The following is a 13991-nucleotide window of genomic DNA, read 5'->3' as shown; positions in this document are numbered from 1 at the left end:
CTGTCATGAGAACAATCCTCACTGCAGAAATGGCTCAATACTGCCAGACAGATCAGCCAAACCTTGGTCTGTAGTACAGTCAGTTGCTTACATTAGCATACCCTGATGCTTGGTCTAGAAGGGGATTTGGAAGTTCTGTTTTAGGTAAATTGCAGCACTGTTGTTCCTTCAGCTTTCAGTGGACTAGCGTTCTGTTAAACATATCAAAACTGGAAAATACCATGAGTGAAAATGGATTCAATATTCCTAACCTATAGCAATTCATGCATAGGCAGAACAGCATATTGTAGGGGATTGGTCATTTTGCACGTGCCTCTGTGACTGATTGGTATCTCATGGAACTGTCTGTTCCCTGTCTGGTCTCATTCACATAGATTTACTCTGAAAAATCTTTGCTCAACTCACAACATGTTCTCCATCAGGTTACCTTCCTGTCTCCCATAAGCCTCACTAATACATTCACAACTACATGAACTACTTCTGGGTAGAATAAGGTATTGCCCTTACCTGGAACCTGACAAGAGACCAGCCTAAGAGCAGAGCGAGTCTCCCAAGGATTGCCTCCTATTCTTTTTTCCAAGTTTCACAATACAATTCAGTGGTAGGTTGTATATCTAACATGCATGAGGCCACAAGTTCAAGCCCCAGCACCACAAAAACAAAGAAAACCAAGACAATCTAATTCCTTTCCCAATCCTCATCCTGCCAGGCCAGCCTTCCCCCTTGAGCTGGTCCCAACTATTGGACTTTTCCCTTTTGTCTACTCAGTGGGAAGGAAGGAGGCTCTTCTGTGGTGCCTTATATGGAGTCTTGCTCTAGTGAAAAAATGAAAACTCTCAGACAGCTCATCACACTGAAGCTGTCTGGTGGAATGCACTAGAAGCAAAAAGTCAGACAGCTGCCAAACCTGCTTCAGCCAGCAAAGTGTTATGAGATGGCCTCAATAACATCACTTCCCTTTAGTCAACACTGGCTTGAGTACCCACTGTGAACCAGAGACTATTATGGTACCTGGGGATATGGTGTTAAAAGGTACACATAGAACTCTGACTCATGACTTTTGGAATGTCACCATCATGCCACAGTTGAAAGTTTTCCACCTCACCCCATGATATGGGTCACAGTCCAAATATAAATACATTAAAAATATCTCACAAAACTATTATCAGATGTACATATAAGACATAAAGCAGACATGAATTCTGTGCTTGGGTTCAATTATCAAGATACAGTGACTATTCTGAAATCTGGAAAAACCCAAAATCTGAAATGGTTTTGGACTCATTAATTTCAAACAAGACACAGTATGTAGTGCTGTCTGCCTAAGAATTATATGGAATTATGATTCTAAAATAGTTAGGTGTATATCTGTTGTTTTACATCTGTGGGTTCAAGGCTCCCCTCTTCTGAGCAGAATAGCTCCACTTACCTTATCTGTGCATTTGGGAATCCCCCAGTACTCTTGCTTTACCCCTGAGCTGCTCATCACCATACACCTATGGCTGCAGCCTGGGTCAGAAAGCCCACTGTGTTGCCCATCTTGGTTCTTCTTTCTGGTTTCAAGATTGGTTCTAGGTTAATGTGGCCCACATCAGAGAGCTAGAAACCCTACTATGAGCAATCCTTCCAAGATTGTTCTTATTCCTTCATGTATCAGGGCTTCCAGAACCTAAGATAACCCTGGCCCTCCATTAAAAGAGTCTGAACAAATAGGCTCCAGCTTAGAGCTCTAGTGTCATGATAGGTCCTGAGTCCGCAGATCAGTCCTGCTGTGCATTGGCCTTGGTTCACACCTTGGATGGCACTATTCTTCCACCTTTTCAAGCTTTGGTGGATGAACCAATGAGTTCTCTTTCATGTCTAAGTTACCTGGAATTAGGAAGTATGTCACCAATGAAAGACTTTTGTATATTACACAAATGTTTTCACATAGTAAGCATCCTGAAGGGTTAGTAGCTTTTCCTTAGAAAGGTAGATGGTGCCAAGGAAAGAACATGAGCTCATGGAAGTTTCTAGGGAGCAGGGTTTCATAGTCAACTCTCCTCAGTGGTGCTAGCTCCATTTAAATTAAGCTGAGGCATTTTTATGAGTTATTCCTATCATCTGTATGTTGTCATGCATCTATCTATCTATCTATCCATCTATCTATAATCTATCTATATCTAGCTACCTGTCATCTATCTGTAACATGTTCTCTTGGAGTCTCTCTCATAGCTGAACTGAGAAGGAAGATGTTTGGTAGGTACCAAGATTACAAGGGCATAGGTATCGACGTATTCCATTAATTTCTCAGTGGTATCATTCCTAATATATCTCCAGGAATAGGGAGGTGAATTGCTGGGTTATTAATAAACCCTAGAAGAATGAACTTAACCAGATGGACAAAATATGTTACTTTCTAACTCTTTTCCTTCCCCCTTCCATTCTACTTTTGTTTCCATAAACTATTACTACTGGAGGCCCTTGCTTCTCTTCTTTCTTCTCTTATCATTATTCTCTCCCCTCTTCACATCCCAAGAAATGGTGTAGAGGAACACACTGGTTCCAAACAGTATCATTCTGAACAAACTCTTGTTCACAACAATTTAATGTTTATTCCCCTTAGTCATCAAGGACCATCTCCATGGCAGAGGCTCCTCATGATTTAACATTTCTTCCTTCTAGTCAATGGGGATTATTTCCAAGGAAGGTGATTCTAACATCAGCTTTCAGCCCTGAAGGAGCAGGTAAGTCATCTGTAGCTGCTCTGCAGGTCAGAAAACAGACAGAATGGATCAATAAAATCCTCCCTTTTGTGTCTCTGGATCTGTATCCCAGCCCGGGAGTCAGGGAGCCAGAGACCTCAGTTGAGCAGGATCGGAGCCTTCCTTCCCATTCTTGAGCAGTGAATGAATTCCACACTGCCTTAGTTTCCTAGGTTCTGTGAGTCAATGGTAGAGTTCTCCGTATTAAGAGAATGAGGCCACGTGGCTTTGGGATATGTCCAGTGGAGAAAGTACTCATCACAGAATAGGATACACTCCAAGTCACATTGGGCTCTGTGGCACTTATGCTGAGGAGGATGAAAACCACATGTACCACTGAATATACAGTCATTTAGTCTCTCTGAGTCTCAGTCCTTTGTCTGAAAAAATAGAGACAATAATATCTACTTCAAGGAGTTAGAGTTAAACAATGCAATCCATGCAAAAGCACTGAAAACTGTGAATACAATGAATGCCAATTGAATCTACATGATTCCACTGACTTACTGCAGGCACACATATTCAGACAGACACACACACACACACACACACACACACACACACACACACACACACAGAGAGAGAGAGAGAGAGAGAGAGAGAGAGAGAGAGAGAGAGAGAGAGAGAGAGAGAGAATTTCTAAGAATTTCCTGGATTCAGTTCACATCTGCTTCAATCCCCTTTTATTTATTTTTAAAGTTTTATTGTGTGTGTGTGTGTGTGTGTGTGTGTGTGTGTGTGTGTGTGTGTGTGTGTTTGCAACTGCTCCTGGGTATGCATCTATGTGTTGGTATGCATGCGTATGTATGATAGTATATGTGGAGATAAGAGGTCAATGCTGAATGTGTTTCTCAGTCGCTGACCACATTTATCCTCCTCCTCCTCCTCCTCCTCCACCTCATCATCATCATCATCATCATCATCATCATCTATTTTAAGATATGATTGCTGCGCCTGCTGTGCCGCCTATATCTGAGAATGTGCGGAGGGTGTCAGGATTGATGACACAGAGACCAGTTGGTGGTGCAAAGAAAACTTTTTAAACAGGCCCCCAGAAGGCTCAAGAAGACTTCCCAAGAAAGGCTTCCCTCAAGAAAAGCTTCAGTCTCCTTTCTCCCCTTGGCTGGTTATATGTCCCTGACACCAGAGTCAGGAAGAGGCAGCTAGCCATTGGAAAGATCAAAGTCAGGGTGTTCCAGTGAGCGAGCCCTTATCGGGAACTTATAGCTCCAGTAAACATTTCTTAGGCCACCGGATTGTTTTCAGTAAACATGTTTTTTGTAAACATTGTCTTACAGCTGCCTGCTCCCAGGCTACTGGGGTAGGTCTTTTGTTCCCACATATGATCTCTTCCTGAACCCAGAACTCACTGATTTGGTTAGACTAGTTGGCCAAGAATTTACTGTCTCCATCTCTTCCCCTGTGCTGGAATTACAAGTGTGTCCACCATATCTGGTTTTTCTCAGGGGTTCTGGAGGTTGGAACTCAGGCCCTTATGTCCGTGTGACAATCACTTCATGGACTGAGCTATCTCCCCAGTTCTCAGCTCCCTTCTAGTGATCTGATTTCTTCCTTGGGCTCTAGAGGTCAGAGAAAGACTGCCACTGTTCTTAGGAATGTGGATCTCACAGATAAGAAACTTCACTGCCTTGCTTGGCGTACTTCACATGCCCCTAGGATAGAATGTGAAGTCTTCTGGCCATGCAGAAGGGCGCTTTACTTAAGGGAAGGTGTTCCTGGCACTGGCAAGCAGAAAGCGCTACGAAACAGCTGAGTTCAAACTTCATTTGCTCCATGCACTGAAAAGAAACAAGGAGGGTCAAGGTGGAAGTGATAGCTTTGTAAGTTTAAAAAGGAAGCATGCTGCATGAAGCTAGATGTGAGCTCAAATCCTTAACCTAGGCAAACATTCTCTGGCACATTTTCCATGTCTGCAAATTGAGAGTGATAATGCATCCCTTGCCATTTAAATTATACAATGTGAAGAACAAATGAGGATCAAATGAGGTAGCATAATTTAAACCATTTTGTAGAACACCACACATTTAGTTCTTATTGGGTTGTGTTAATAATGGACAATGTTGATGTTAGAGTTAGAAATTCCCCAAGTGCCTATCTGAACTGTCTGTCTTTCCTGAAGATCTCACATATTGTCTAGGACTTCTTGCTCACAGGACACCATTTTGCAATGAAAGCAAGCAAGCAAGAAAAAGAACTCTTACAAACTTCACATGGAAAATACAGGCGATGCAGGCCCAGGAGATGGCCACAACTTTGCTTCTGGTTGGACTTAGGAGCCTCTGGTGGTACCTGTATATTTCACCCAAAGTGACAGGGACCTTGTTAGCCGTCCTTGCATTGAAGATCTTGATGGATTGAACTCCTGGGGAGAATGTGGCGGCCGTGATCTGCCATAAAGATGATGAATAACATTTTTTTTCTTAAATGATTACCTAAAACTTTACAGCTAGCCAAAGCTGGCTTTCTCAGAGCCCCTGGAGGAGAGCTTTTATAAAGTGTCATTTAATTAATAAGGGGGTTATTGATTGCTCTCTTGCATGGAGTACTGCACACAGGCTAGACAAGAGAAAGTATACAGAGAAGGACAGGACTGAGACCAAGCCTGGCCCACCACTTCCATGAAAATGAGACCCTTCAGAACCCTACATGACTAAAGTCCCATTCTCAGGAGACATTAAGAAAAGTGAAGAGTGTCTTCATAGATAATATTATTGGAAAACTTTGTTTTGTCAATTATGATCAAAAGAGCCTCATGTGTTGTGATGGGATGTTTTCCATATAGTAGGATGAGAGACAATACACTTCACAGAAGTATGAACTTATTGACTACAATATCCTCATATCCAAAATGATAGAATTATGTTGTTTGGTCTTCAGGATTCCAACTCAAATATCCCACTTTGCTCTGAATTGCTTGTATTGGAATAGGGTAATAAGCAAAGCATCAAATTGTGTATACTCTTTTCTCCTATGTCCTCTAGAGGGAGAGGATAGACAGATATTGATGTGAGTCCACAGGCAATGAGAGTGGGCTAAGAAAATGTGCTGGATAGTGACTATAACCATTAGACACATTTAAAAAATGAACAAGTAAATTTGTACTCAAAATAAGCCTAAGAGAGCTCATTGGCAAGTCATAGGACATGCATTGTGAAGTTTGCACTGTCCTATCTCAAATTCATTAACTGTTCTTGTTATTTGGATCTTCCCAAAGAAATTTATGTAACTTCCTAGTTCTTAGGCATATTAACCATTTTTTTCAAAATATTAAATACTTGAGATATTCATACAATGTATTTTAATTATGTCTGCTCTCCAATCCTTCTTGTAATATGTCCCAGATCCATCCCACTCCCTATTCCTTCCAACTTCATGGCCTCTAATATTTTTTAATAAGTCATTAGGTACAATTTGTGCTGCCCATATATTTTTGAGTGTGGGTACATTCTTTGGAGAGTCATCACCTACCAGGGGATATATCCTTAACGAAAACCAAATGCCCTTCCTTAGAAGCCATAAACTGTCCATAGATCTTCAGTTAGTGAACAAGGAACACGATTCCTTCCCACTCCATGCTAGAATATTAACCATTGTTTGACCAAGGACTCCTTGGATCTTCTTTTTGACTGTGACATTTTACAGAATGAATTTTGAAACTTTGTGTTTGCATTTTTAGTTAAAAATCATTAGCATTTAAAAGGAATTAATACTGACGTTGAGTCTCAGTTTTACAACTCATTAATTGTACAACCACAAAGAGGTATTTATGTCTGAGCTCAAAGATAAACTAGTGTCATTCATCCCTATAGGTTGCTGGTCAAAGATACTCCCAGAAGCTCCCAAACAATGTCACTGTTGTGATTCATCTTATTACCCACCACAACTGGATTATACAACCCTAATGTTGAAGATACAATTCAATTTGATTACAGAACACAGAGCCATCAAGCTGGAACTTATCTGAAAATATCCTACTTATTGACTAGCTTTCATATTTCTAGAAAGTACCATACAGGCTGCTAGGGGGAGAAGATCACCAATAATATTACCAACTGGAGAATATTGCATGCCATATCACTGACCTGTAGGTCACGTAGAGATAGGAAGAGGGTGGTATGAAGGTTATGGCAGTAGCCAACTAGATCTGAGGCCTGCTTCACAGAAGGAATTTGTGTGGTACAGTAAAGCTGCTCAAAGGCCCATAGTTCAGGAGGTCATAAGCTCCAGGGGAACCTACTCCCATTGTTTTGCTAAATTGACATGTTGTCAAACTTCCTTCTAAATATTTATGTCTATAAACAAAGATTAATGCTGTTCTCAGACCTGTACACAAAAGTTTCTCTTTGTAGTGGCCAGCAGTTGGTGCAGACACCCATTAATGGTCAAAGGGCTGAAAATAAATACTATTGAGTGCTTGTCCCTAAATGAGACATCTGTACCAAGTTCACCTACCTCCGTGGCCCAGAAAACATCTTGGAAGAAGGGACAGAAGTAAGATCAGAGGATAACAGGTAGTGCCAACTAGACTTAGTGGGTTGTAAAATAAATAAATAAAAGAAAGAAGACATAAGGGCCGTGTGTTTGTTGTGATTGCCTACAGTGAGTGAAAAGGGCAATTGAGAGGGGATAGTATCGAGATGCATTACTTTTATTTGTGAAAGTTTTAACGAACAAATAAAAGTTCTTCCATTAACGATAACAATATTGTCTATCTACTCAAGTTGTTGCAGATAAGAGTGCAATGTCTAGAATGTAGCGAGCTCATCAAAACTGCAGTTGCATTTCCTTCTCCCTTCCTGTTGCCTTATTTTCTTCAAAAGTCTTGAAAGCAGGCTATCAATCTACTGAGTAACTTGAAGGCAGGGCACGGAACAGCCAGTGATAGATAGAATCATGCCACTCATCAGTCCTCAGTCCATGACACTGATGACTGATGTCTGCATGCCAAATTTACCAGCAATTAATGGATCTCTGCATTTTATATGAGATCTAGAAGACTGGAAGTGACCAATACTTTTAAAGGCAAAAACCACCTGAAGCATTTGTGGATTGTAGCTCAACATGAGCCGAACTGGAGTTGTCAAAAGTGAATGTGGGGATGTGGAGAAGGTGTATGTGTAACCCCACCACTAGCTGAGGTGCTACAAGTGTTTATTAGCTGGTGAGAGAAGGAGAGCCACTTCTCTTTAATCATGTGACCCCTGGTAGTCTGACTACATACAAGAACAAGCCCCAATCATAAGACTAGTTGTTAAACTGGGTTCAATTGAAAGGGAGGGGGGAGAATGAGACAGTTGAAAAGGTAATAAGGTAATATGGGGAGGGGAGGAAGGAGGTGAGTATGCCCAAATTCCATTGTATGAAATTCTCAAATAATTGATGAAAAATTAAATATATACATATATCCATATATTTATATTCAATGTAACTTTCAGTCGCCAACATTTTTCTTTTGGTTTTTCGAGACAGGGTTTCTCTGTATTGTTTGGAGGCTGTCCTGGAACTCGCTCTGTAGATCAGGCTGACCTTGAACTCACAGAGATCAACCTGCCTCGGCCTCCTGAGTGCTGGGATTAAAGGCGTCCACCACCACCGCCTGGCTTGCCAACATATTTTTGATATTGGCAAATTGTATTTAAATTTGGATGCCATGTTTATGTTGGATAACAATAGATGCAAAGTACCGTAGGGGGATAGCATTACAAAGATCCCAGAATGTCATGGACATTAAGAAAATTGACCCTAAAATGTTGGTATTGGAGTGCTGTTATAGCCTTGTCAGTGGTAGTGTTTTTTAGGGAAGTAGATTCTCCATAGAGCAGAGTAGAGTAATCCAGGTTTCCCACTCCAAGTCTTACCCACTGGAGTTCTTCCTCAGCCAATTCACAATGGATACCATTGCATGCACATTCTCAGGCAAAGCAAGCCTCAAATTCTTTTAAGAAGTGCCTTTTGAAGGATATTGGAGATTTTTCTTTCCCTTTTTAAATTATTGTTATTTTAGTAGATTGGGGCCTTACCTGCATGTATGTCTGTGTGAGGCTATGTGGTCTCCTAAAACTGAAGTTACAAACAGTTGTGAACTGCAATATGGGTGCTAGGAATTGAACCTGGGTCCTCTTGAAGAGCAGTCAGTGCTCTTAAACACTGAACCATCTCTCCAGTCCCTGTTGTAGAGTTTTTCTACAGAGCAGGATCCACCTACTGTCACGAAGGACTGGCAGAGAGATAGTGTTAGGCTGAAGGATAGAGAGACTTCTCTATTGATAACAGTTTAATGATTGCTCTAACTACTGGAATCATAGATATATCTGAAGAAAGAGCATACTGGTTTGAAGAAAACTTGTCAGTTATAAATCCAGAACAGATTGCCAAAGTCAAGGGGCTGAGAAGTTCTACTGAGGGCAGAGGAAAGCTAGACAGTCAAAGAGAACAGATGTCCAAAGTCAGGAGGGGCATTAGCAGTTCCACAGAGGGCCGAGGGTTCCCCACAGCAGTTTCTCATCTTAATGTGGATATGGGGAAACTCAATAAACTATCCATATTACTAAATAAACAATGTAAAGTAGGACAAACACAGTAGATCCTGGATTTCTGATGGCACCCTCCGATTTACCTCTTTGTTCTTATTTTAAGCCCTCGGGTTTTCTAAACATTGATATCGATAGTATAAATGTATACTAGTAGGGGCCACTTTCAGGGATAATTATATCTGACTATATATTTAATATATATTATAATAATATATAAAGATATAATAATTTACATAATAATATATGTTTTAGTCTAGTGATTTATTGGTTGCTGAAACTTGACTATGCTAATACAAATCCTTAACGTGAGAGTTTGGTTCTGGAAATCAGTTTATTAGATGTAGGTTTTAAAACAACAATATTTTATTAATTCTTTGAGAATTTCAAACAGTGTATTTTGGTCATGTTCTCCCTTCTCCTAACTTCCTCCAGATTCACCTTTACTTCCTCACTTGATTTCAGATCCTTCTCCTCTTCTCCTCTTCCTCCCCTTCTTTTTGTCCTCCTCTACCTCCTCCTCCCCTTCTCTTCCTCCTCATTCAAATGAATCTTCCATGAAGCTTGCCACTCTTCTGACCTCTATGGCATTTGTTTTAAAAATCATTGAAACATTAGTGGGACAGGAGATTATTCCTGGTGAGTTGACATGTGAGAAGTCAGATTAGAGACACTTTATGACCCCAAAAGTGACACTCACTCGAAGAAGTTTTTTTACTTATTAATGCACAGTAATTTATCTACGGCCATGCATGGTACTGAGACAATCACAACTCAACAGAACCCATTCCTGGTTTGTTGCTCTTAGCTCTGGCCTGGAAGTCTGGCAGTTTTGTGGATCTAGCTGGACCTATGAACATATATGAAGATCACTTTTCTGTGCACTAAGTCTCAGCAGGGAACCCATCTTACAGCAACAGTAACAGGGACAAATTTCCTGGAAGTCCTTCAAGGTTTTGCCTTGGAAGTCATTCAAGGTTCTGTCTGTGCTATACCATGCAGCAGCCCATTACTGAAAGGCAGTCACATGGCTAGAATGGAGATCGTAGGAGGAAGATCTCATGGCACAGCAGATGTGTGTGGGAAGATATAATGGATTGATGAGCACCCCTCAACATTCACATCCTGGATAGAAACTAAGAAAGTAACCTTACTCAGAAACATGCTTTGCAGATATAAGGGTAACAATATCAAGAATAATAATGCTGGATTGGGCAGAGAGGGGAAAGTCTGAAGACTGGTGTTCCTCTACAAAGAGAAGAGGACACAGGGAGAGGCATGAGGAAAGAGGCCATTGGGGCCACTTGGAGATGGATCCAGAGACTAAAACAACGCTGCCATACTTGAAGGATAGACTACCAGAGAATAGAAGGGACTTGGGTGGATCTCCTTGAGGAAATGTCCTTGTCATGTTTCTGGGACCCAGAACTGTAAGAGAATGCATTTCTGTTCTTTCTATTAATAAATCAGTGCTACATCTCTTGGAAACTTGTAGATAAGGGTGAAGAACCTGCTGGGACGAAATCTACTACCTGGAAATGGCAGGGTGTTGGGGAGGGGTCATTCTTGCCCTTGTATCTGGGTGGACAGCCAAGGTAATTTTTTTTAGAGAAAATATTCAGAAGCCACAAACCTGCTTTTGTATGAGCTAAGGGCAGAAATTCATACACTCTTGTGTGCTGTAGCTACTTCTGGCTAACCTCATGCCAAAAACGATAAAACCCAAACTCCAGACTTAGTTTTCAAGTGGTCATGAGTTAGAAGTGTCCAGGGAGCCTGCCAGGCACAAAGGCAGGTTCTCTCCAGAGGAGCTCACATTAAATATGGGCCATCAGGAGTCCCTACATATAAGTTCCAAAAACATATTCTCCTAACTGAAAATCACTCACTTCACATGACAAGAAGCAAGAGCCAGCAGAAATAAACCATGGAATCAGACAAGCAAAGAAAAATAGTTACAGCTGAAAGAAACAGAAATAGAAAATATAACATGTATCATACTCTGAATTGTGTCCCTCAAAACTACCATGTTGAAGCTTCAGAATGTGACTATTTGTAGGAAATGTCTTTCTGTGAGTTGTGACGGTAGACTGGCTCTGTCAGGGTGGATTTTAATGCTGTCTCACTGGGTACTCACATGCGGGAGACATTTAGACAACACAGGGGAGGCCTGTGTATTGTAGGAAGACAATGTGAAGATCTACAGACAGCCAGAATACAACAGCACAGAGACAAGATGGAAAAGAAGAAAGCTGCAGTGGTGTGGAGGATGGAGCAGGCAGAGTCAGACTCATAACAAAGGAGAAAGAATTAGAGATAATTAGGATCCAGATCGGCAGAATAGCCCAGTTCTGGAGGTGGCTGTTGGGATAAGCATGACACTGATGTTGACACTCGATACAGACCTGCTTGGTGACAGACAACAAGAAGGCACTGGAAATGAGGCAGAGTAAATGCAAAGACACAGAGGCCCGAGAAAGCCCATGTCTCTAGGGTGTGGCAAGGAACTGTGTGCAACCATGTTCTAGCATGTGTTGGGGAGTTTCAGTACACTCCTTTGGGCCCAGCATTTAGAGGTAGAGGTAAGGATTTTGGCCACTAACCTGCATCCCTCAGGTTGTCTGGGTTTTATGGGCTGGCTTAGGGAAGTTCTTAAGAAATGAAGTCACAGGATCCTCTCTGGGCTCAGGAAGGCAATGTGCCTAAATGTCAGTGCTGTGATCATTACTTTATTAAACTGAGGGTGTGGCTTAACTGTGTTCCCATGACACAATAAAGGGCCAGACTAGGCTCAAACACAGGTGGGCCAGACTGAAAGCACACAGTGCCTCAGCCTCCTTTCTTTGGACCATTTCCAGACCTCCCTCAGGGCCAGTTTCTCAGGTTGCACCATCCAATATGGGTGGCTTTCTTTTTTTTCCTGGTTAAATGTGTCCATGCTGCATTCTTTCCCGCAGAGTCAAACTTAGATTAGGTGCATCTTATTGTGAATGCTATTCAACACTACAATACGTAAACACCACGCTAGTGGATTCTCACTACCTAGTAAATGCCACTAAGTATGCTGAAGAATCTGGTGACTGACAGAAGCAGCCTTGTGTGTAAGATCAGGACGCTGTCATTGTCCATTTGACACATACAGACATAGTCTCTGATGTCTCCAAATCCAGCCCCAGATGTTTGCTACCTGGGAGCTGGTGCCATTTTTGGTAGTAACACTTGTGTCTAAGCTGTGACTTTTATTGGAATTTGTTTTCCTTATGATAGCACTAGACAATGAACCCAGGACCTCCTGAATGTTCAGCTGACGCTCTTACCACTCAGCTAACTTCTCAAACGAAGTTGGAAATTTTTCTATAGGAACAATCATTGTACCATCTTGGAGTAAACACTAGTTGAAATGGTTCTAAGATCTAAGACTCAAAAATAGATTCTTTATCTGAAAAAAATGAGCTGGGAACTGGCTCCTGTTTCTACTGGGCTGTACCTGGGAACAGCATTCTTTTAAAACATGTAGTCCTTCTAAAATTGAATCTCTGAGAACAAAACCAACAAAACCACCTGGTCCCTAGACTATAGTTTAGGAGGCATTTGGAAGAACAAGAAGAGAAGGAGGTAGGGATGGGGGAAGAGTACAAAGAAAGAATGAAGACAATAAAGAGAGAAGGAATCAGGGCAGGGAAAAGAAGAACTTGGTCCAGATCCTTGCCTTGCTTAGGCAACCAGCATCTCTGCTCTTATCCAGCTTCAGGGAAGGGCAGAGTAGACTGTGAGCTCAGAAATGTTTATTCATAGATACAGCAGGTAGATTAGCATTCATAATGTATGAGAATAGGTAAGTATAAGGGGGTATTCAGTACAAGGACTAGTGGAGCCTTCAGGGGATATCTTAGTCTGTGATCCACACAAAGTTAGTGTTTTCCTGAAGTCATCTCTATCACAATGACCTGAGAGCAGGGTGCAGGCATTGACAGAGGAAAGCAGGAATGTTGGGATCCCTGCCTGGTGTGGAGGAGCTTCCTAAGTGGGGGATCTGTCCTTCCCTCTCCATGATTTCTCAATTTCCTGCAATCACAAACCAACTAACTTATCACATTACTCAGTTCCAGAATTTAACTCCATTTTATGACCAGAGACCACATTATTGCTTTAAAATATGATGTTAATATGGACTATATTTTCTAAAATACAACTTCCTTATAAATCAAGGAAAGACTATGCTGCCCAGAGCATGTCAGAAGTTGCTCACTATTGTATAACAACAAGTCACTGAGGGTCATACTACCTGAGCCATTAGTAAAAACACTTTGAAGACTTCAACTTGTCTATCCTGCAGGTGGGGTGTCAGTCAGTATAAACATATAGTCACCTGTATATTAAAAACCTCCTTACAAAGTGGTTCCTCCTTATTCCTCCTTTGTGTAGCTGGTTTAAACTATAAGTGGAGATAGGTTCTGTTTTCTGGGTGATACTAGTTTTTAACATTACTGTGAAGCGTTTGGTTCGAAACCACTGACCAAGTGGTAAAGTATGTTCACTTTACCTGTAAGGAATTTGAAGTTCAGGAAAGTGAAGGGTTATATTCCAGGTCAAAGCCACAAGGGGATACAGCAAAGAGGGCCAGGCTGAGCCAGGCTTCTTACTGCTGGCTTTGTGTGTCAAAAATGAACAAAAAATATAGAGACAATTCTCCACG

The 13991-nt window shown here is 41.4% G+C and overlaps 1 long non-coding RNA gene across 1 annotated transcript; it reads right to left on the bottom strand.

The window, feature by feature from the left end:
* Window positions 1-2574: 2574 nt before the first annotated feature.
* On the bottom strand, window positions 2575-11983 carry LOC121138768. Its single transcript, XR_005875632.1, has 3 exons — window positions 11899-11983; window positions 2842-3124; window positions 2575-2746 (listed from the first exon to the last, which is right to left on the bottom strand). It is a non-coding gene; the product is annotated as an uncharacterized LOC121138768 (long non-coding RNA).
* Between the last annotated feature and the right edge of the window lie 2008 nt (window positions 11984-13991).

The sequence above is a fragment of the Mesocricetus auratus genome, unplaced genomic scaffold (genome assembly GCF_017639785.1).
Source record: "Mesocricetus auratus isolate SY011 unplaced genomic scaffold, BCM_Maur_2.0 Super-Scaffold_2245, whole genome shotgun sequence".
In the NCBI taxonomy this organism is placed as follows: domain Eukaryota; kingdom Metazoa; phylum Chordata; class Mammalia; order Rodentia; family Cricetidae; genus Mesocricetus; species Mesocricetus auratus.
This window is presented reverse-complemented; position numbering and strand designations above follow the sequence as displayed.